This window comes from Pseudophryne corroboree, chromosome 4 (assembly GCF_028390025.1).
Source record: "Pseudophryne corroboree isolate aPseCor3 chromosome 4, aPseCor3.hap2, whole genome shotgun sequence".
Classification (NCBI taxonomy): domain Eukaryota; kingdom Metazoa; phylum Chordata; class Amphibia; order Anura; family Myobatrachidae; genus Pseudophryne; species Pseudophryne corroboree.
The window spans coordinates 146200664-146224965 of NC_086447.1; the positions used below are offsets into that span (position 1 = coordinate 146200664).

At 46.8% G+C, this 24302-nt stretch overlaps 1 long non-coding RNA gene across 1 annotated transcript in view; it reads right to left on the minus strand.

The window, feature by feature from the left end:
- Positions 1 to 20078: 20078 nt before the first annotated feature.
- Positions 20079 to 24302, minus strand: part of LOC134909068 (uncharacterized) — a 362147-nt gene continuing 357923 nt past the window's right edge. Inside the window, exon 3 of the long non-coding RNA XR_010175837.1 lies at positions 20079 to 20785. This is a non-coding gene — a long non-coding RNA (uncharacterized LOC134909068). The remainder of the gene's footprint in view (positions 20786 to 24302) is intronic.

Below are 24302 nucleotides of genomic sequence, written 5' to 3' on the forward strand. Positions count from 1 at the left end.
GCCAGAGCCACCCCCAGCAATCCCACTGGTTTGTGGGCTGGTGGAGGCAGAGCTCTGCTAAGACTGACAGGTCTGTGTCAGACTGACACAGACCTGTCAGTCTTAGCAGAGCTCTGCCTCCACCAGCCCACAAACCAGTGTGACTGCTGGGGGCGGCTCTAGCGGCGGTGCATGCGGCGTGCATATAGGGGATGGTCATGACTGACACAGTGGCAGACCTGCCTCCGCTTCTAGGTCCCCTTATTCCAGGTGAATGCGGAATCCGGGTGAGGAGAAAGCCTCATGGAGGGTTGCCACCAAATCCTGGAGAATCCTGTAAATCCGGGAGAGGCAACCCTAACAGTAACAGGTAATAAGATGTAAGCCAGGTCATGCACAGTAGCAGGTAATGTAGTGAGATGTAAGCCAGGTCATGCACAGTAGCAGGCAGTCAGATATAAGCCAAGTCATGCACAGTAGCAGGTAGTCAGATGTAAGCCAGGTCATGCACAGTAGCAGGTAATGTAGTCAGATGTAAGCCAGGTCATGCACAGTAGCAGGTAATGTAGTGAGATGTAAGCCAGGTCATGCACAGTAGCAGGCAGTCAGATGTAAGCCAGGTCATGCACAGTAGCAGGTAATGTAGTCAGATGTAAGCCAGGTCATGCACAGTAGCAGGTAATGTAGTGAGATGTAAGCCAGGTCATGCACAGTAGCAGGCAGTCAGATATAAGCCAGGTCATGCACAGTAGCAGGTAGTCAGATGTCAGCCAGGTCATGCACAGTAGCAGGTAATGTAGTCAGATGTAAGCCAGGTCATGCACAGTAGCAGGTAGTCAGATGTAAGCCAGGTCATGCACAGTAGCAGGTAATGTAGTGAGATGTAAGCCAGGTCATGCACAGTAGCAGGTACTGTAGTCAGATGTTTGCCAGGTCATGCACAGTAGCAGGTAATGTAGTGTGATGTAAGCCAGGTCATGCACAGTAGCAGGTACTGTAGTCAGATGTTTGCCAGGTCATGCACAGTAGCAGGTAATGTAGTCAGATGTAAGCCAGGCCATGCACAGTAGCAGGTACTGTAGACAGATGTTTGCCATGGCATGCACAGTAGCAGGTAGTCAGATGTAAGCCAGGTCATGCACAGTAGCAGGTAATGTAGTCAGATGTAAGCCAGGTCATGCACAGTAGCAGGTAGTCAGATGTAAGCCAGGTCATGCACAGTAGCAGGTAATGTAGTGAGATGTAAGCCAGGTCATGCACAGTAGCAGGTAATGTAGTCAGATGTAAGCCAGGTCATGCACAGTAGCAGGTAATGTAGTGAGATGTAAGCCAGGTCATGCACAGTAGCAGGCAGTCAGATATAAGCCAGGTCATGCACAGTAGCAGGTAGTCAGATGTCAGCCAGGTCATGCACAGTAGCAGGTAATGTAGTCAGATGTAAGCCAGGTCATGCACAGTAGCAGGTACTGTAGTCAGATGTTTGCCAGGGCATGCACAGTAGCAGGTAGTCAGATGTAAGCCAGGTCATGCACAGTAGCAGGTACTGTAGTCAGATGTCAGCCAGGTCATGCACAGTAGCAGGTACTGTAGTCAGATGTTTGCCAGGGCATGCACAGTAGCAGGTAGTCAGATGTAAGCCAGGTCATGCACAGTAGCAGGTAGTCAGATGTCAGCCAGGTCATGCACAGTAGCAGGTACTGTAGTCAGATGTTTGCCACGGCATGCACAGTAGCAGGTAGTCAGATGTAAGCCAGGTCATGCACAGTAGCAGGTACTGTAGTCAGATGTCAGCCAGGTCATGCACAGTAGCAGGTACTGTAGACAGATGTTTGCCACGGCATGCACAGTAGCAGGTAGTCAGATGTAAGCCAGGTCATGCACAGTAGCAGGTAATGTAGTCAGATGTAAGCCAGGTCATGCACAGTAGCAGGTAGTCAGATGTAAGCCAGGTCATGCACAGTAGCAGGTAATGTAGTCAGATGTAAGCCAGGTCATGCACAGTAGCAGGTAATGTAGTCAGATGTAAGCCAGGTCATGCACAGTAGCAGGTAATGTAGTGAGATGTAAGCCAGGTCATGCACAGTAGCAGGTAATGTAGTCAGATGTAAGCCAGGTCATGCACAGTAGCAGGTACTGTAGTCAGATGTTTGCCAGGTCATGCACAGTAGCAGGTAATGTAGTCAGATGTAAGCCAGGCCATGCACAGTAGCAGGTACTGTAGACAGATGTTTGCCATGGCATGCACAGTAGCAGGTAGTCAGATGTAAGCCAGGTCATGCACAGTAGCAGGTAATGTAGTCAGATGTAAGCCAGGTCATGCACAGTAGCAGGTAGTCAGATGTAAGCCAGGTCATGCACAGTAGCAGGTAATGTAGTGAGATGTAAGCCAGGTCATGCACAGTAGCAGGTAATGTAGTCAGATGTAAGCCAGGTCATGCACAGTAGCAGGTAATGTAGTGAGATGTAAGCCAGGTCATGCACAGTAGCAGGCAGTCAGATATAAGCCAGGTCATGCACAGTAGCAGGTAGTCAGATGTCAGCCAGGTCATGCACAGTAGCAGGTAATGTAGTCAGATGTAAGCCAGGTCATGCACAGTAGCAGGTACTGTAGTCAGATGTTTGCCAGGGCATGCACAGTAGCAGGTAGTCAGATGTAAGCCAGGTCATGCACAGTAGCAGGTACTGTAGTCAGATGTCAGCCAGGTCATGCACAGTAGCAGGTACTGTAGTCAGATGTTTGCCAGGGCATGCACAGTAGCAGGTAGTCAGATGTAAGCCAGGTCATGCACAGTAGCAGGTAGTCAGATGTCAGCCAGGTCATGCACAGTAGCAGGTACTGTAGTCAGATGTTTGCCAGGGCATGCACAGTAGCAGGTAGTCAGATGTAAGCCAGGTCATGCACAGTAGCAGGTACTGTAGTCAGATGTCAGCCAGGTCATGCACAGTAGCAGGTACTGTAGACAGATGTTTGCCACGGCATGCACAGTAGCAGGTAGTCAGATGTAAGCCAGGTCATGCACAGTAGCAGGTAATGTAGTCAGATGTAAGCCAGGTCATGCACAGTAGCAGGTAGTCAGATGTAAGCCAGGTCATGCACAGTAGCAGGTAATGTAGTCAGATGTAAGCCAGGTCATGCACAGTAGCAGGTAATGTAGTCAGATGTAAGCCAGGTCATGCACAGTAGCAGGTAATGTAGTCAGATGTAAGCCAGGTCATGCACAGTAGCAGGTAATGTAGTCAGATGTAAGCCAGGTCATGCACAGTAGCAGGTAATGTAGTGAGATGTAAGCCAGGTCATGCACAGTAGCAGGTAATGTAGTCAGATGTAAGCCAGGTCATGCACAGTAGCAGGTAATGTAGTGAGATGTAAGCCAGGTCATGCACAGTAGCAGGTAATGTAGTCAGATGTAAGCCAGGTCATGCACAGTAGCAGGTACTGTAGACAGATGTTTGCCACGGCATGCACAGTAGCAGGTAGTCAGATGTAAGCCAGGTCATGCACAGTAGCAGGTAATGTAGTCAGATGTAAGCCAGGTCATGCACAGTAGCAGGTAATGTAGTGAGATGTAAGCCAGGTCATGCACAGTAGCAGGTAATGTAGTCAGATGTAAGCCAGGTCATGCACAGTAGCAGGTAATGTAGTGAGATGTAAGCCAGGTCATGCACAGTAGCAGGCAGTCAGATATAAGCCAGGTCATGCACAGTAGCAGGTAGTCAGATGTCAGCCAGGTCATGCACAGTAGCAGGTAATGTAGTCAGATGTAAGCCAGGTCATGCACAGTAGCAGGTACTGTAGTCAGATGTTTGCCAGGGCATGCACAGTAGCAGGTAGTCAGATGTAAGCCAGGTCATGCACAGTAGCAGGTACTGTAGTCAGATGTCAGCCAGGTCATGCACAGTAGCAGGTACTGTAGTCAGATGTTTGCCAGGGCATGCACAGTAGCAGGTAGTCAGATGTAAGCCAGGTCATGCACAGTAGCAGGTAGTCAGATGTCAGCCAGGTCACGCACAGTAGCAGGTACTGTAGTCAGATGTTTGCCAGGGCATGCACAGTAGCAGGTAGTCAGATGTAAGCCAGGTCATGCACAGTAGCAGGTACTGTAGTCAGATGTCAGCCAGGTCATGCACAGTAGCAGGTACTGTAGACAGATGTTTGCCACGGCATGCACAGTAGCAGGTAGTCAGATGTAAGCCAGGTCATGCACAGTAGCAGGTAATGTAGTCAGATGTAAGCCAGGTCATGCACAGTAGCAGGTAGTCAGATGTAAGCCAGGTCATGCACAGTAGCAGGTAATGTAGTCAGATGTAAGCCAGGTCATGCACAGTAGCAGGTAATGTAGTCAGATGTAAGCCAGGTCATGCACAGTAGCAGGTAATGTAGTCAGATGTAAGCCAGGTCATGCACAGTAGCAGGTAATGTAGTCAGATGTAAGCCAGGTCATGCACAGTAGCAGGTAATGTAGTGAGATGTAAGCCAGGTCATGCACAGTAGCAGGTAATGTAGTCAGATGTAAGCCAGGTCATGCACAGTAGCAGGTACTGTAGACAGATGTAAGCCAGGTCATGCACAGTAGCAGGTAGTCAGATGTAAGCCAGGTCATGCACAGTAGCAGGTAATGTAGTCAGATGTAAGCCAGGTCATGCACAGTAGCAGGTAGTCAGATGTCAGCCAGGTCATGCACAGTAGCAGGTAATGTAGTCAGATGTAAGCCAGGTCATGCACAGTAGCAGGTAATGTAGTCAGATGTAAGCCAGGTCATGCACAGTAGCAGGTAGTCAGATGTAAGCCAGGTCATGCACAGTAGCAGGTAATGTAGTCAGATGTAAGCCAGGTCATGCACAGTAGCAGGTAATGTAGTCAGATGTAAGCCAGGTCATGCACAGTAGCAGGTAATGTAGTCAGATGTAAGCCAGGTCATGCACAGTAGCAGGTAATGTAGTGAGATGTAAGCCAGGTCATGCACAGTAGCAGGTAATGTAGTCAGATGTAAGCCAGGTCATGCACAGTAGCAGGTACTGTAGACAGATGTTTGCCACGGCATGCACAGTAGCAGGTAGTCAGATGTAAGCCAGGTCATGCACAGTAGCAGGTAATGTAGTCAGATGTAAGCCAGGTCATGCACAGTAGCAGGTAATGTAGTGAGATGTAAGCCAGGTCATGCACAGTAGCAGGTAATGTAGTCAGATGTAAGCCAGGTCATGCACAGTAGCAGGTAATGTAGTGAGATGTAAGCCAGGTCATGCACAGTAGCAGGCAGTCAGATATAAGCCAGGTCATGCACAGTAGCAGGTAGTCAGATGTCAGCCAGGTCATGCACAGTAGCAGGTAATGTAGTCAGATGTAAGCCAGGTCATGCACAGTAGCAGGTACTGTAGTCAGATGTTTGCCAGGGCATGCACAGTAGCAGGTAGTCAGATGTAAGCCAGGTCATGCACAGTAGCAGGTACTGTAGTCAGATGTCAGCCAGGTCATGCACAGTAGCAGGTACTGTAGTCAGATGTTTGCCAGGGCATGCACAGTAGCAGGTAGTCAGATGTAAGCCAGGTCATGCACAGTAGCAGGTAGTCAGATGTCAGCCAGGTCATGCACAGTAGCAGGTACTGTAGTCAGATGTTTGCCAGGGCATGCACAGTAGCAGGTAGTCAGATGTAAGCCAGGTCATGCACAGTAGCAGGTACTGTAGTCAGATGTCAGCCAGGTCATGCACAGTAGCAGGTACTGTAGACAGATGTTTGCCACGGCATGCACAGTAGCAGGTAGTCAGATGTAAGCCAGGTCATGCACAGTAGCAGGTAATGTAGTCAGATGTAAGCCAGGTCATGCACAGTAGCAGGTAGTCAGATGTAAGCCAGGTCATGCACAGTAGCAGGTAATGTAGTCAGATGTAAGCCAGGTCATGCACAGTAGCAGGTAATGTAGTCAGATGTAAGCCAGGTCATGCACAGTAGCAGGTAATGTAGTCAGATGTAAGCCAGGTCATGCACAGTAGCAGGTAATGTAGTCAGATGTAAGCCAGGTCATGCACAGTAGCAGGTAATGTAGTGAGATGTAAGCCAGGTCATGCACAGTAGCAGGTAATGTAGTCAGATGTAAGCCAGGTCATGCACAGTAGCAGGTACTGTAGACAGATGTAAGCCAGGTCATGCACAGTAGCAGGTAGTCAGATGTAAGCCAGGTCATGCACAGTAGCAGGTAATGTAGTCAGATGTAAGCCAGGTCATGCACAGTAGCAGGTAGTCAGATGTCAGCCAGGTCATGCACAGTAGCAGGTAATGTAGTCAGATGTAAGCCAGGTCATGCACAGTAGCAGGTAATGTAGTCAGATGTAAGCCAGGTCATGCACAGTAGCAGGTAGTCAGATGTAAGCCAGGTCATGCACAGTAGCAGGTAATGTAGTGAGATGTAAGCCAGGTCATGCACAGTAGCAGGTAATGTAGTCAGATGTAAGCCAGGTCATGCACAGTAGCAGGTAATGTAGTCAGATGTAAGCCAGGTCATGCACAGTAGCAGGTAGTCAGATGTCAGCCAGGTCATGCACAGTAGCAGGTACTGTAGTCAGATGTAAGCCAGGGCATGCACAGTAGCAGGTACTGTAGTCAGATGTCAGCCAGGTCATGCACAGTAGCAGGTACTGTAGTCAGATGTCAGCCAGGTCATGCACAGTAGCAGGTACTGTAGACAGATGTTTGCCAGGGCATGCACAGTAGCAGGTAGTCAGATGTAAGCCAGGTCATGCACAGTAGCAGGTACTGTAGTCAGATGTCAGCCAGGTCATGCACAGTAGCAGGTACTGTAGACAGATGTTTGCCACGGCATGCACAGTAGCAGGTAGTCAGATGTAAGCCAGGTCATGCACAGTAGCAGGTAATGTAGTCAGATGTAAGCCAGGTCATGCACAGTAGCAGGTAGTCAGATGTAAGCCAGGTCATGCACAGTAGCAGGTAATGTAGTCAGATGTAAGCCAGGTCATGCACAGTAGCAGGTAATGTAGTCAGATGTAAGCCAGGTCATGCACAGTAGCAGGTAATGTAGTGAGATGTAAGCCAGGTCATGCACAGTAGCAGGTAATGTAGTCAGATGTAAGCCAGGTCATGCACAGTAGCAGGTACTGTAGTCAGATGTTTGCCAGGTCATGCACAGTAGCAGGTAATGTAGTCAGATGTAAGCCAGGTCATGCACAGTAGCAGGTAGTCAGATGTAAGCCAGGTCATGCACAGTAGCAGGTAATGTAGTGAGATGTAAGCCAGGTCATGCACAGTAGCAGGTAATGTAGTCAGATGTAAGCCAGGTCATGCACAGTAGCAGGTAATGTAGTCAGATGTAAGCCAGGTCATGCACAGTAGCAGGCAGTCAGATATAAGCCAGGTCATGCACAGTAGCAGGTAGTCAGATGTCAGCCAGGTCATGCACAGTAGCAGGTAATGTAGTCAGATGTAAGCCAGGTCATGCACAGTAGCAGGTACTGTAGTCAGATGTTTGCCAGGGCATGCACAGTAGCAGGTAGTCAGATGTAAGCCAGGTCATGCACAGTAGCAGGTACTGTAGTCAGATGTCAGCCAGGTCATGCACAGTAGCAGGTACTGTAGTCAGATGTTTGCCAGGGCATGCACAGTAGCAGGTAGTCAGATGTAAGCCAGGTCATGCACAGTAGCAGGTAGTCAGATGTCAGCCAGGTCATGCACAGTAGCAGGTACTGTAGTCAGATGTTTGCCAGGGCATGCACAGTAGCAGGTAGTCAGATGTAAGCCAGGTCATGCACAGTAGCAGGTACTGTAGTCAGATGTCAGCCAGGTCATGCACAGTAGCAGGTACTGTAGACAGATGTTTGCCACGGCATGCACAGTAGCAGGTAGTCAGATGTAAGCCAGGTCATGCACAGTAGCAGGTAATGTAGTCAGATGTAAGCCAGGTCATGCACAGTAGCAGGTAGTCAGATGTAAGCCAGGTCATGCACAGTAGCAGGTAATGTAGTCAGATGTAAGCCAGGTCATGCACAGTAGCAGGTAATGTAGTCAGATGTAAGCCAGGTCATGCACAGTAGCAGGTAATGTAGTCAGATGTAAGCCAGGTCATGCACAGTAGCAGGTAATGTAGTCAGATGTAAGCCAGGTCATGCACAGTAGCAGGTAATGTAGTGAGATGTAAGCCAGGTCATGCACAGTAGCAGGTAATGTAGTCAGATGTAAGCCAGGTCATGCACAGTAGCAGGTACTGTAGACAGATGTTTGCCACGGCATGCACAGTAGCAGGTAGTCAGATGTAAGCCAGGTCATGCACAGTAGCAGGTAATGTAGTCAGATGTAAGCCAGGTCATGCACAGTAGCAGGTAATGTAGTGAGATGTAAGCCAGGTCATGCACAGTAGCAGGTAATGTAGTCAGATGTAAGCCAGGTCATGCACAGTAGCAGGTAATGTAGTGAGATGTAAGCCAGGTCATGCACAGTAGCAGGCAGTCAGATATAAGCCAGGTCATGCACAGTAGCAGGTAGTCAGATGTCAGCCAGGTCATGCACAGTAGCAGGTAATGTAGTCAGATGTAAGCCAGGTCATGCACAGTAGCAGGTACTGTAGTCAGATGTTTGCCAGGGCATGCACAGTAGCAGGTAGTCAGATGTAAGCCAGGTCATGCACAGTAGCAGGTACTGTAGTCAGATGTCAGCCAGGTCATGCACAGTAGCAGGTACTGTAGTCAGATGTTTGCCAGGGCATGCACAGTAGCAGGTAGTCAGATGTAAGCCAGGTCATGCACAGTAGCAGGTAGTCAGATGTCAGCCAGGTCATGCACAGTAGCAGGTACTGTAGTCAGATGTTTGCCAGGGCATGCACAGTAGCAGGTAGTCAGATGTAAGCCAGGTCATGCACAGTAGCAGGTACTGTAGTCAGATGTCAGCCAGGTCATGCACAGTAGCAGGTACTGTAGACAGATGTTTGCCACGGCATGCACAGTAGCAGGTAGTCAGATGTAAGCCAGGTCATGCACAGTAGCAGGTAATGTAGTCAGATGTAAGCCAGGTCATGCACAGTAGCAGGTAGTCAGATGTAAGCCAGGTCATGCACAGTAGCAGGTAATGTAGTCAGATGTAAGCCAGGTCATGCACAGTAGCAGGTAATGTAGTCAGATGTAAGCCAGGTCATGCACAGTAGCAGGTAGTCAGATGTAAGTCAGGTCATGCACAGTAGCAGGTAATGTAGTCAGATGTAAGCCAGGTCATGCACAGTAGCAGGTAATGTAGTCAGATGTAAGCCAGGTCATGCACAGTAGCAGGTAATGTAGTCAGATGTAAGCCAGGTCATGCACAGTAGCAGGTAATGTAGTCAGATGTAAGCCAGGTCATGCACAGTAGCAGGTAATGTAGTGAGATGTAAGCCAGGTCATGCACAGTAGCAGGTAATGTAGTCAGATGTAAGCCAGGTCATGCACAGTAGCAGGTACTGTAGACAGATGTTTGCCACGGCATGCACAGTAGCAGGTAGTCAGATGTAAGCCAGGTCATGCACAGTAGCAGGTAATGTAGTCAGATGTAAGCCAGGTCATGCACAGTAGCAGGTAATGTAGTGAGATGTAAGCCAGGTCATGCACAGTAGCAGGTAATGTAGTCAGATGTAAGCCAGGTCATGCACAGTAGCAGGTAATGTAGTGAGATGTAAGCCAGGTCATGCACAGTAGCAGGTAATGTAGTGAGATGTAAGCCAGGTCATGCACAGTAGCAGGCAGTCAGATATAAGCCAGGTCATGCACAGTAGCAGGTAGTCAGATGTCAGCCAAGTCATGCACAGTAGCAGGTAATGTAGTCAGATGTAAGCCAGGTCATGCACAGTAGCAGGTACTGTAGTCAGATGTTTGCCAGGGCATGCACAGTAGCAGGTAGTCAGATGTAAGCCAGGTCATGCACAGTAGCAGGTACTGTAGTCAGATGTCAGCCAGGTCATGCACAGTAGCAGGTACTGTAGTCAGATGTTTGCCAGGGCATGCACAGTAGCAGGTAGTCAGATGTAAGCCAGGTCATGCACAGTAGCAGGTAGTCAGATGTCAGCCAGGTCATGCACAGTAGCAGGTACTGTAGTCAGATGTTTGCCAGGGCATGCACAGTAGAAGGTAGTCAGATGTAAGCCAGGTCATGCACAGTAGCAGGTACTGTAGTCAGATGTCAGCCAGGTCATGCACAGTAGCAGGTACTGTAGACAGATGTTTGCCACGGCATGCACAGTAGCAGGTAGTCAGATGTAAGCCAGGTCATGCACAGTAGCAGGTAATGTAGTCAGATGTAAGCCAGGTCATGCACAGTAGCAGGTAGTCAGATGTAAGCCAGGTCATGCACAGTAGCAGGTAATGTAGTCAGATGTAAGCCAGGTCATGCACAGTAGCAGGTAATGTAGTCAGATGTAAGCCAGGTCATGCACAGTAGCAGGTAATGTAGTCAGATGTAAGCCAGGTCATGCACAGTAGCAGGTAATGTAGTGAGATGTAAGCCAGGTCATGCACAGTAGCAGGTAATGTAGTCAGATGTAAGCCAGGTCATGCACAGTAGCAGGTACTGTAGACAGATGTTTGCCACGGCATGCACAGTAGCAGGTAGTCAGATGTAAGCCAGGTCATGCACAGTAGCAGGTAATGTAGTCAGATGTAAGCCAGGTCATGCACAGTAGCAGGTAATGTAGTGAGATGTAAGCCAGGTCATGCACAGTAGCAGGTAATGTAGTCAGATGTAAGCCAGGTCATGCACAGTAGCAGGTAATGTAGTGAGATGTAAGCCAGGTCATGCACAGTAGCAGGCAGTCAGATATAAGCCAGGTCATGCACAGTAGCAGGTAGTCAGATGTCAGCCAGGTCATGCACAGTAGCAGGTAATGTAGTCAGATGTAAGCCAGGTCATGCACAGTAGCAGGTACTGTAGTCAGATGTTTGCCAGGGCATGCACAGTAGCAGGTAGTCAGATGTAAGCCAGGTCATGCACAGTAGCAGGTACTGTAGTCAGATGTCAGCCAGGTCATGCACAGTAGCAGGTACTGTAGTCAGATGTTTGCCAGGGCATGCACAGTAGCAGGTAGTCAGATGTAAGCCAGGTCATGCACAGTAGCAGGTAGTCAGATGTCAGCCAGGTCATGCACAGTAGCAGGTACTGTAGTCAGATGTTTGCCAGGGCATGCACAGTAGCAGGTAGTCAGATGTAAGCCAGGTCATGCACAGTAGCAGGTACTGTAGTCAGATGTCAGCCAGGTCATGCACAGTAGCAGGTACTGTAGACAGATGTTTGCCACGGCATGCACAGTAGCAGGTAGTCAGATGTAAGCCAGGTCATGCACAGTAGCAGGTAATATAGTCAGATGTAAGCCAGGTCATGCACAGTAGCAGGTAGTCAGATGTAAGCCAGGTCATGCACAGTAGCAGGTAATGTAGTCAGATGTAAGCCAGGTCATGCACAGTAGCAGGTAATGTAGTCAGATGTAAGCCAGGTCATGCACAGTAGCAGGTAATGTAGTCAGATGTAAGCCAGGTCATGCACAGTAGCAGGTAATGTAGTCAGATGTAAGCCAGGTCATGCACAGTAGCAGGTAATGTAGTGAGATGTAAGCCAGGTCATGCACAGTAGCAGGTAATGTAGTCAGATGTAAGCCAGGTCATGCACAGTAGCAGGTACTGTAGACAGATGTAAGCCAGGTCATGCACAGTAGCAGGTAGTCAGATGTAAGCCAGGTCATGCACAGTAGCAGGTAATGTAGTCAGATGTAAGCCAGGTCATGCACAGTAGCAGGTAGTCAGATGTCAGCCAGGTCATGCACAGTAGCAGGTAATGTAGTCAGATGTAAGCCAGGTCATGCACAGTAGCAGGTAATGTAGTCAGATGTAAGCCAGGTCATGCACAGTAGCAGGTAGTCAGATGTAAGCCAGGTCATGCACAGTAGCAGGTAATGTAGTCAGATGTAAGCCAGGTCATGCACAGTAGCAGGTAATGTAGTCAGATGTAAGCCAGGTCATGCACAGTAGCAGGTAATGTAGTCAGATGTAAGCCAGGTCATGCACAGTAGCAGGTAATGTAGTGAGATGTAAGCCAGGTCATGCACAGTAGCAGGTAATGTAGTCAGATGTAAGCCAGGTCATGCACAGTAGCAGGTACTGTAGACAGATGTTTGCCACGGCATGCACAGTAGCAGGTAGTCAGATGTAAGCCAGGTCATGCACAGTAGCAGGTAATGTAGTCAGATGTAAGCCAGGTCATGCACAGTAGCAGGTAATGTAGTGAGATGTAAGCCAGGTCATGCACAGTAGCAGGTAATGTAGTCAGATGTAAGCCAGGTCATGCACAGTAGCAGGTAATGTAGTGAGATGTAAGCCAGGTCATGCACAGTAGCAGGCAGTCAGATATAAGCCAGGTCATGCACAGTAGCAGGTAGTCAGATGTCAGCCAGGTCATGCACAGTAGCAGGTAATGTAGTCAGATGTAAGCCAGGTCATGCACAGTAGCAGGTACTGTAGTCAGATGTTTGCCAGGGCATGCACAGTAGCAGGTAGTCAGATGTAAGCCAGGTCATGCACAGTAGCAGGTACTGTAGTCAGATGTCAGCCAGGTCATGCACAGTAGCAGGTACTGTAGTCAGATGTAAGCCAGGTCATGCACAGTAGCAGGTAGTCAGATGTCAGCCAGGTCATGCACAGTAGCAGGTAATGTAGTCAGATGTTTGCCAGGGCATGCACAGTAGCAGGTAGTCAGATGTAAGCCAGGTCATGCACAGTAGCAGGTACTGTAGTCAGATGTCAGCCAGGTCATGCACAGTAGCAGGTACTGTAGACAGATGTTTGCCACGGCATGCACAGTAGCAGGTAGTCAGATGTAAGCCAGGTCATGCACAGTAGCAGGTAATGTAGTCAGATGTAAGCCAGGTCATGCACAGTAGCAGGTAGTCAGATGTAAGCCAGGTCATGCACAGTAGCAGGTAATGTAGTCAGATGTAAGCCAGGTCATGCACAGTAGCAGGTAATGTAGTCAGATGTAAGCCAGGTCATGCACAGTAGCAGGTAATGTAGTCAGATGTAAGCCAGGTCATGCACAGTAGCAGGTAATGTAGTCAGATGTAAGCCAGGTCATGCACAGTAGCAGGTAATGTAGTGAGATGTAAGCCAGGTCATGCACAGTAGCAGGTAATGTAGTCAGATGTAAGCCAGGTCATGCACAGTAGCAGGTACTGTAGACAGATGTAAGCCAGGTCATGCACAGTAGCAGGTAGTCAGATGTCAGCCAGGTCATGCACAGTAGCAGGTAATGTAGTCAGATGTAAGCCAGGTCATGCACAGTAGCAGGTAATGTAGTCAGATGTAAGCCAGGTCATGCACAGTAGCAGGTACTGTAGTCAGATGTTTGCCAGGTCATGCACAGTAGCAGGTAATGTAGTCAGATGTCAGCCAGGTCATGCACAGTAGCAGGTACTGTAGTCAGATGTAAGCCAGGTCATGCACAGTAGCAGGTAGTCAGATGTAAGCCAGGTCATGCACAGTAGCAGGTAATGTAGTCAGATGTAAGCCAGGTCATGCACAGTAGCAGGTACTGTAGACAGATGTTTGCCACGGCATGCACAGTAGCAGGTAGTCAGATGTCAGCCAGGTCATGCACAGTAGCAGGTACTGTAGTCAGATGTTTGCCAGGTCATGCACAGTAGCAGGTAATGTAGTCAGATGTCAGCCAGGTCATGCACAGTAGCAGGTACTGTAGTCAGATGTCAGCCAGGTCATGCACAGTAGCAGGTACTGTAGTCAGATGTAAGCCAGGTCATGCACAGTAGCAGGTACTGTAGTCAGATGTTTGCCAGGGCATGCACAGTAGCAGGTAGTCAGATGTAAGCCAGGTCATGCACAGTAGCAGGTACTGTAGTCAGATGTAAGCCAGGTCATGCACAGTAGCAGGTACTGTAGTCAGATGTTTGCCAGGGCATGCACAGTAGCAGGTAGTCAGATGTAAACGTGGTAATACACAGTACACACATCTTTCTCAGAGCCCTCCCTGCCAGCATATACTTGTCCCCCCCCATTCTTTACAAAAAACATATACAGAAGGTCTATGCCATCACACCTACCAGCAACCATTTACTGCACTGACTGCTGATGATAAAGTCAGAGCAATCAGATCAGGTATTTAGGTCATGATAAAAAAGCAGGGAAATCTCCTTAACACAATCTGCTACTGTATATACTCTGGTTAATATGTAATATAAAAAAACACCAAAGGACTCTAAATCAACAGTTATATGATTATATAAAGTTAGTTGTCAGCCAATTTCAAAAAGCAGGAAAGAAGAATATCTATAAAAAATAGCACACAATGGGGTCGATTCAGTTCAGCAACTTATGAATAGCGCCGGGAATTAGCTCCCAACGCTATTCAATTCAGCTGCTAGTGACCCGCAATTGTCGGGAATTCTTCTCTCATCCCCGGGGGATGAGAGAAGAAACCCGACAAAAGTGCTGCCTCGCGGCCGGCGCGAGGCTGTTTCTGTCGGGAATCAGCCTCGCGCCGGGGGGTTAAGTCGGATAATGCCCGTTCTCCCGACAATTCAACCTGTTTAGTCGGCGAGAACGGGCCATCGCCAACTTAACTGGAGCTGAATTGAATAGCGTCGGGAGCTAATTCCCGGCGCTATTCATAAGTTGCCGAATTGAATCGACCCCAATAAAACAAGGAAGTTACGTGAGTAACATCACCCTCCATTAGAAAGACAGGCTTTCATCTGCACCAGAAAACGAGCAATTTTTGGCTACCGTAATACAGCTGGAGATATGCGCAGCCAAACATCGTGACGGTAGATCATGGAAAATGTAACCTCCACTTATCTATATGTGTTGTGTTATAAAAAGTTAAATATAAAGATACATACTGATATGATGATTAGTATTATTAATATTATTATTATTTATAAAGCAGATGTACAGTATCTTATTTGGATGGATGGATAAAATGTAGTAATCACATTATTATCTTCCATTCGCTTGAGGCTCTATATAAAAAATTATTAACAGCAGGCATTGAAAGAGAAGGGCGGTCCTCCATATGTAAATGCCACTCAGTCCTTGACAAATGTGCTAATTTATTTTGCGGAAGTTATAGCATGTACACTGCAGCTTATTACAATGGCCATACAATCAAGGTTGATGTGCTACTGTATAGAATATAATGTGGACAGATGTGCATGCAAGCCAGTATCAGTTCTCTGTTATTAATTGTAGATCATGAACACATATATATGGTATTTTACACCAAGAAATTCCGGGGTTTTTTTCCCCACTGCTTCTCTGGCCCATCGCAGAGGCAAACGTTGAAGTCGTAAGGGGTCAGTGGTGGAACTTGTGCCAGTGCAAGCAGTGCATTGCACTGAGGCCCTGCGTGATAAAGGGGCCCAGACTCATTGTATGCCGCCGTCACCGCTGTGCTGCCCGCCGCCAGTGTGTGTGTGTGTGCACCGCAGCACTGCCCGACGGTGTCCAGGACTCAGCAGGATCAGTAGGAGGTGGCGCTCTCCTCTCTCCACTGCGGCTGTCTAGGTATGGGTCGTTGGGTCGACCCAACTTAGGTCAACAGTCATTAGATCAACCACTATAGGTAGACATGCATTAGGTCAACAGGTACACTAGGTAGACATGGTCATTAGGTCGACATGTGCTAGGTCGACAGTTCAAAAGGTCGACATGAGTTTTTGGGCTTTTTTTGGTGTCGTTTTCTTTGTAAAGTGACAGGGACCCCAATTAGTACCACGTCCCCTCGCATGGCTCGCTTTGCTCACCATGCTTCGGGCAAGGAGCCTCGCTCCGCTACCGTTGCGCTCGGCACAGGTTACTGGTCCCAATTGTAGTCCATGTGGATCGTAAAGTATGAAAAAGTCCAAAAAATTAACAAAAATGTGATAAACTCATGTCGACCTTTTGACCTGTCGACCTAGTGCAGGAGGAGCGATGGGAGCTCTGGTGGTGTTCGGACGCACTGAAGCATTAGCTGCAGCCAGCCATTCCAGAAACCATGTAAAGTCTGTTTTAGGATTGGATTGGAGTGGAAAGGGGTGGAGGGGCATTTGGAGGTGTGCTGTTATCAGTGTGTGTGTTCAGCTGTGTGTGAGGTGTGCCATTATCAGTGTGTGTGTGTGTGTGTGTGTGTGTGTGTGTGTGTGTGTGTGTATGTGTGTGTGTGTGTATGTGTGTGTGTGTATACAGTATATTAGACCAGATGGCGCCACTCTGAGGTTTGTACTGTACAATAATGCAAAAATGTGCTTTTTATTTCAATGTTTGGGGCCCATGCCTGTCATCAGGAAGATAACTACAAACAGTGCTGTTTATTATACATACAGATATACATCCACATAATTACCTGATTAGCCACACCTGGACTCGTCCTCCATTTGAGCATCTCCGGTCGGCTGTGCTGCAGGAACGTAACTCCGTGCCACCGGTGACATTATCAGGAAGTGCTTATCCTCCGGACCAATCAGGTGTCATGTGTAGTAAATATATGTATATTTAGTTTAGGGTGTAACCGCGTTGCTATATATATATATATATATATAAAAAAACAGCACTGTTTGCGTATGTGCTTATGTCTTCCTGATGACTGGCATGGGCCCAAAAAGTTAAAATAAAAAGCAAATTTTTTGCATTATTCTACAAGCCTCCGAGTACCGCCATCTGGTCTGATATATTGGGACACAAATCCCCTGGAGCTACTAGTGCCAGATTCTTGCATTCAGTACAACATGGACTTAAGTAATACCCATCTCAAACATTGGAGACATCTAGGGGGTGACTCCGAGTTGATCGTAGCTGTGCTAAATTTAGCACAGCTACGATCATCTTACCAGACATGTGGGGGGACGCCCAGCATGTGGCTAGTCCGACCCGCATGTCAGTCCAGTCCCCCTCACACAAGAACAAAAGCAACGCACAGCGGCGATGCTTTTGTACTTGAAGAGTAACTCCCGGCCAGCGCAGCTCCTGCGGCTGGCCGGGAGTTACTCGTCGCTGCCCCGGGTCACAGCGGCTGCATGTAATGTCACGCAGCCGCTGCAGCCCGCCCCCTTATGGTCCGGCCATGCCTGCGTTGGCCGGACCGTGCCCCGAAAATGGCAGCTAAACGCCATCCCCTCCCGCTCACTCCCGCCCAGCGAACGCCTCTTCCTGTCAATCAGGCAGAGGCGATCGCTGGGTAAAGACGGCCTTCAGTCGTCTGGCATGCGCAGTTCCGACCCGATCGCTGCACTGTGAACAACTGCAGCATGTGATCGGGTCGGAATGGCCCCCCTAGTTTGGTGTTGTTATACATTACTTAACTCCATAGAGTGGCGCTACTTTGCTGTGTCCGTGAGGGGGACTCTTGTGATCCTAAGATGTGCACTTGGGCTTTATAATCTTTGTGAAATGCCGGACATTGGGCCCGGGGTAATTCAGACCTGATCATAGTAGAAAATTTGTTAGCAGTTGGGCAAAACCATTTTCACTGCAGCTGTGGCAGATATAACATGTGCAGAGAGAGTTAGGTTTGGGTGGGTTATTTTGTTTCTGTGCAGAGTAAATACTGGCTGCTTTATTTTTACACTGCAATTTAGATTTCAGTTTGAACACACCCCACCCAAATCTAACTCTCTCTGCACATGTTATATCTGCCCCCCCTGCAGTGCACATGGTTTTGGCCAACTGCTAACAAATTTGCTGCTACGATCAGGTCTGAATTACCCACAGTATCTTTATATATATTTTTTATGAGATTGATGGATGGGGTCACTAGTGCTATCTGTAGTTTATGGCATCACTAATGCTGTCTGTAGTATATGGGAGTCACTAGTGCTGTCAGTAGTATATGGGGTCACTAGTGCTATCTGTAGTATATGGCATCACTAATGCTGTCTGTAGTATATGGGAGTCACTAGTGCTGTCTGTAGTATTTGGGGTCACTAGTGCTATCTGTAGTATATGGGGGTCACTAGTGCTGTCTGTAGTATATATTGGTCACTGATGTTATCTGTAGTGTATATCGGTCACTAATGCTGGCTGTAGTATATGGTTCCCTCTCCTCCCCACATTTCCCAGAGTCCCTAGTACTTTATCTCTGAAGCGGTCCTTCTCTTAACACTAAAACCAGGATCTGACGTCACAATCTTATAACAAGTGCGAAAAAATCAGGGTGGACAGGAAGAGTTGCCCTTCAATTGCTGCAGCTCTGGTGTGGGCCCAGGTAAGTAAAGACCCTACAGAATCTAAGCTCAACCCATTTACACTTCTCCTGTGCCATCCGACCCATTCCCTATGTACACAGCACACACTCCATACAGGGTATCAGTATTATTTATGTACAATGCAAAATAGTTTTCAATCAAATCAGGATTATCCTGATTTGATTGAAGACTATTATGCAGTGTACATGAATAATACTGATACCCTGTGTGCCGCTAGGACTTGCCCTCTTCCCTGCGAGGCAATGCCCTTTTTTGGGCGCAAGCCTTCAGCGCACAAAAAGACCATGGTTTGGGGTTGGAGTTGGGGGCACACAGCAAGTTGTTGCACATGGGTCCACCACTCTAGTTACGCCACTGTAAGGTTTGATAATGTTTCTTTCACTTGCAGTCATTCCCATTGAAGTACATGGGAGAGCGCAGATTGACTGAGAGAGTATGGTAGAAGTACTCTTAACCAATCATTACGTGTTATTTCAGGTTAGGCACTGTGCCAGTGCTGTGATCAGGTTTGCACGTTTTAATATTCTGAAGACATACGGTGGTCTATTCATGAAGCTGTGAAAAGTGTGGAGAAGTGAGCCAGTGGAGAAGTTGTCCATGGCAACCAATCAGCTGCTACGTATAATTTTATAGAATGCATTTAAAAATGTTACCTCAACACTGATTGGTTGCACTGGGCAACTTTTGCACTGGCACCCTTCTCCACTCTATTCACTGTTTCATGAATAGACAGAATGGACTACTACATGGACCCAAGAGAATCCAATCAAAATTTTTGTAAAGTAACAATTTTGCAATATGTATTTTTACCATTAACCCCACTAAGGATGCAAGGAATATTACTAGGCTTTTAGCTCAGTATTGGTTGAGTCCTAGGAGGGGTCTGACTTTCTAAGGATTTCCAGCCCTGGGCTGACCAGTTTGGAGCTGGTCTTACAGTATAACAGAGAGACCCCATGCTGCGTGCACTCCTGCTACAGAGTAAACCTACAGCTGGTTCACCCTGGTACTTGTTAGTGGACAATCAGTGGGACCCCTCAATTTTTCAGTACCATACCAGGCTGAGAGGTCAGGGGCTGGTTACTGATTTGGGAGAGGAACCTCACACATATTTCTTTCAACTTTAACACTTTCTTTACTATTTAACTTAATGAAGCCTGCACATCAGTATGCTTCTGTGTGGGGGGTTTGCCATCAGTTTGTAACTATTAGTTGCCGTTAGTTTTGAATTGAAAGATCAAAACCGATGGCATTTAGAGCTGCAAAACCTTTAATAAATGTATCCCTAAGTATAGTACTAGCAGTGTAACTGGTGTCACCTCCAAAACATATATATCTATGACTGGAAATAACAACAGAGAGGCTGAAAAATAAAAATAGTGTTCACAGAGGAATCCAGAGGGTGTCCTTCAGTAACATTTTCTAAATCATCTGAGAATGTTGGGATGAGTAGTACTGAGGAAGATTTAGAAATAGAGGGTGGAGACTGGAGATTCTGGATGGCAGTCGAAATTCCGTATTTCACCGCCTTCAGTATCCTGGCAGCTGGGATCCCTGCAGCTGGAAAAATTATTGCCTCCCTTTTCAGCCTAATCATACAAATGGTTCATCCCACAAAGTGATATCACATGCAATTAGCAGCCCAGTAACAGCTCCCAGCAGCATGGTTACATTCCTCATGCAATCTTCACCCCAACATCCTCATTATTGTCATCCTCGGGAACACCAGATTAAGTGCAATCTGACTCATGTAATGCAATCCACAATTCCTTAGAAGAATATATGGATGTTAGAGCAGCTACCATCTAAGAAGAAGAAGAAGAAGAAGAAGAAGAGTAAGCCTAGTTTCCATCAATTGTCTGTCAAACAATGGTTTGAAAGGGAAAGCAAATATGACAGCCATCAACCCATTCACCAAAGCCATAACAGCTATGTTGGCACTTGATCTTCACCCAATATCTGCAATGAACACAACAGGATTCAGCTGATTGGTAGAGGTCATGTTCCCATGCCACCAAATTCCATGTCTTTTCCATCTCTCTGAAACAGCAATGCCAAAGCTATACAGAGAAGTCAAAGCCAAAGTAATTTCTTCCCTTAAAAATAATATTATGCCCACTATCCACCTAACTATGAATGTGTGGACAAGAGACACTGGTCAAAAAAAAAAAAAAAATACTACAGGTCCATGACAGGTCCACTGCATTGCCATCAGTAGCAGCACCAAAAGTATCATCATGATCATCATGTTCATCATCATACTCATTCTGTAAGCACAGTAGTGCTAGTCCACAACGCCAAGCAGCTTTATGTATTGATGGCTTCACACATACTTGTGTAAACCTGTTGCATAACCTTTGTAATGTTATAATCAAATGGCTGACCCTACTATTACTCTCCTCTGGGTTTCTCATATCTGATAAAAGAAGGCAACATTGTCCATGCAATTCTAGTGGGCAATTTTAAACACATTCTGTGCTTTTCCCAAAAAATAAACTTTGTGGTTCAGAACAAGTCTGTACATGAGATCTCTCCATGGCCTGTAAAATGTTGGGGCATTTTCAGCATCCCTCAATGGTCTGTAGAGAATTGCACCATCTGAAAAAAAGAAAAAAAAATGACTGGCCATGTCATCAGCTACAGCAAGAAGTATTAAAGAAGTGGAATTCCATACCTTATATGCTTCAGTGACTGGAGAAACAGTAGCACACCATCAAGAGCTATACACCTAACCATGATATAGGGAGAGGGGGAACTTACTGCAACACTATGGAGAATCCTTTTAGTTGTGTGCAAGCTACTAAAGCCATTTGCAAGTGTAACAAACCAAGTGAGTTGTGACTTTGCAAGCTTGAGTCAAATCATACCAAGGCCATTTCTAGTCAATTGGCGACCAGTGTGAACTTGAAAAGAAAGCATCCCCACTTCTCCTGGCTGCCGGCGTCTCAGCACGATCCCAGCACTTCCGGCTAGTGCTGTGAGCGTCTTTTTCCATTCCCTGTTACTAGAAGTTGAGTAGGACCTCTAGCATGTCTCCTCCCAGGTGGCAGCCATTTTGTCAGGGACATTTTTAGCTGTAGTACACATGGATGGTTAGTCCGCATGTAACACAGCTGCAGATAGTGGCCGCAGCACACAGTGAGATTGCACCTTTTGCCCGGCCCTAGAAACGACCCTGGTCAGTACACTACTCAACTCAAATATAGTACACTACTCAAAAATCATTTAGAGAAGCTGAAGGAAGTATGTTTGACTATTAGATCAATGGGGTATATTTACTAAAATTCGTATTTTTCCGAATGAGGTTAAAGTTCAAACACGAATGACATCGAAAGTGTAAATTTGCAACTTTTTGAATTTATTACGACTAATTTACTAAGCTGTCGTATTCTGCATTTTCGAATTTTCCGATGTCGATGTCATTCGTATTTTTTGGCAGTGTTTTACGGGAGTGAATTGTAAAACACTGCCGACATTAACACAATGAATCTCGTCCGGATCTGTGAGATCCGTGCTGGGCTTCATTGTGCACCTTTCGTAGAAAAAAAGAACATTTTTAAAATAAAATAAAAAATGCGTGGGATCCCCATCCTAAACAAAACCAGCCTCGGGCTCTTTGAGCCGGTCCTGGTTCACAAAATGTTGGGGGGAAAATGACCGGGGTTCCCCCATATTTCATAAACCAGCACCGGGCTCTGCGCCTGGTCCTGGTTCCAAAAATACGGGGGACAAAAAGCGTAGGGGTCCCCCGTATTTTTGAAACCAGCACCAGGCTCCACTAGTCAGGTACATAATGCCACAGCCGGGGGACACTTTTATATTGGTCCCTGCGGCCCTGGCATTACATACCCAACTAGTCACCCCTGGCCGGGGTACCCTGGATGAGTGGGAACCCCTTAAATCAAGGGGTCCCCCCCTCCAGCCACCCAAGGGCCAGGGGTGAAGCCCGAGGCTGTCCCCCCATCCAAGGGCGGCGGATGGGGGGCTGATAGCCTTTTGTGAAAATGTGAATATTGTTTTTAGTAGCAGTACTACAAGTCACAGCAAACCTCCCACGCAAGCTGGTACTTGGAGAACCACAAGTACCAGCATGCGGTGGCAAACCGGGCCCGCTGGTACCTGTAGTACTACTACTAACAAAAAACCCCCAAAAAAACAGGACACACACATCGTGAAAGTATCATTTCCCCCCAAAAAATTTTGTGAACCAGGACCGGCTCAAAGAGCCCGAGGCTGGTTTTGTTTAGTGGGGGGACCCCACGCATTTTTTTCCAGCAAATTTAACACAATCCAACCCATTCCCACTGATAAACATGCCCGGATCTCATGGATCCGTGCATGCCTATCAGAACACGGTAAAAAAAAGTAGGTCTGTTTTATTTTAGCATTTTTCTACGAATTGTATTTTTTCACGGCAGTGTTTGGCTATTGCACGCAGTGTTTGTGAATCACACTTTTTAGTAAATTACCGAGTTCTACCAAATAACAGGCGTATTTGACCGATGGTGTATTCAGTAGTAATTTTTTTCTTTGACTTCTAAAAAAATACGAATGCCCTCATTACTGCCGTGATTTGAGTTTAGTAAATTCCCGACATGACACTTTGAAGAAAAAACACCATCTCAGTCAAAATCGGGAGCTTAGTAAATTTCCCCCAATATCTTCATTCCTCTCACTATGTATTTTTTTCCGAATAACCAAGATCTTAAGACATGTAAAAAAAAATATATATCTTATGAATTAGCTTTTAGTAGTGCTGGTATTAGTGACAATAATAATAATAATAATAATAATAATAATAATAATAATAATATTAAAAAAAATGTCCACAGAGATACAGTATACAGACAATGAATATGAAAGGTTTTTGTTACAACATCTTGCAGGATTAAATTAAATGCCCAAAATTAACAGTGACAACTCTACCACATCTCATTGTGTCAATTTTTTGAATGGTGGAGGAAAACTGTAACACAAATTAGCATTACAGAGTGTCCATTAAAAGTTTGGGAGGGAAAGAAGGAAATTTGGAACAGCTTGCACACACTAGCTGGGCAGTACATAAACTGCCACCCTCCAATGTGTATGCTGAAAGAAGGAACATTGTAAGTAACTGAGATATAAGGCTACAACCCAAAAATCTAAAGAAATTGGTGTTCATCAAAATTAACTACAAATTGTTTAAGGAACACCATAGTCATCCTTCAAAAACTAGGTATGCATATCTAGATTACAGTGGGAGTATATTGGGGGAAGATGATTATCCTCTTGACATAAACTATAAGCCAGATGATGCCTATGACAATGATAATAACATTTTCAATATCAACATTGATAAAGATTCTATTTTTAGTTAAAACAATTATAGGATATCAATTAACTTTATTTTGTTACACCTAGAAACAAGAAGATAAAAAAAGTAATGTTAAAATTATTTTATATTTCTTTTGTAGAGGCCCAAAAAGAAACCAAACACTGGCCCAGATTTATCAAGCATTGGAGAGTGATAAATAGCATGGTGACAAAGGGGTCATTCCGAGTTGATCGTAGCTGTGCTAAATTTAGCACAGCTACGATCAGGCACTCAGACATGCGGGCAGATGCCCAGCACAGGGATAGTCCACCCCGTATGCCAGTGCCGCCCCCCCCCCCCCCCGCAGAAATTCAAAAGCATCGCACAGTGGTGATGCTTTTGCATTTGAGGAGTAACTCCCGGCCAGCGCAGCTCCTGCGGCTGTCCGGGAGAACCTCCTCGCTGCCCGGGTCGCAGCGGCTGCGTGTGACGTCACGCAGCCGCCGCAGCCCGCCCCTCCAACGGTCCAGCCACGCCTGCGTTGGCCGGACCGCGCCCCCTAAACCAGCCCCCTCCCGCCCAGTGACCACCTCTGCCTGTCAATCAGGCAGAGGCGATCGCTAGGCAACGACGGCCTTCGGCATTCTGGCATGCACACTACTGACCTGATCGCACTGCTGTGATAAACTGCAGTGTGCGATCGGGTCAGAATGACCCCCAAAGTACCAACCGATCAGCTCCTGTCATTTTTCAAACTCTGTGACATGTCATTTAAGAGCTGATTGGTTGGTACTTAATCACTGTGCTATAATCACTCTCCCA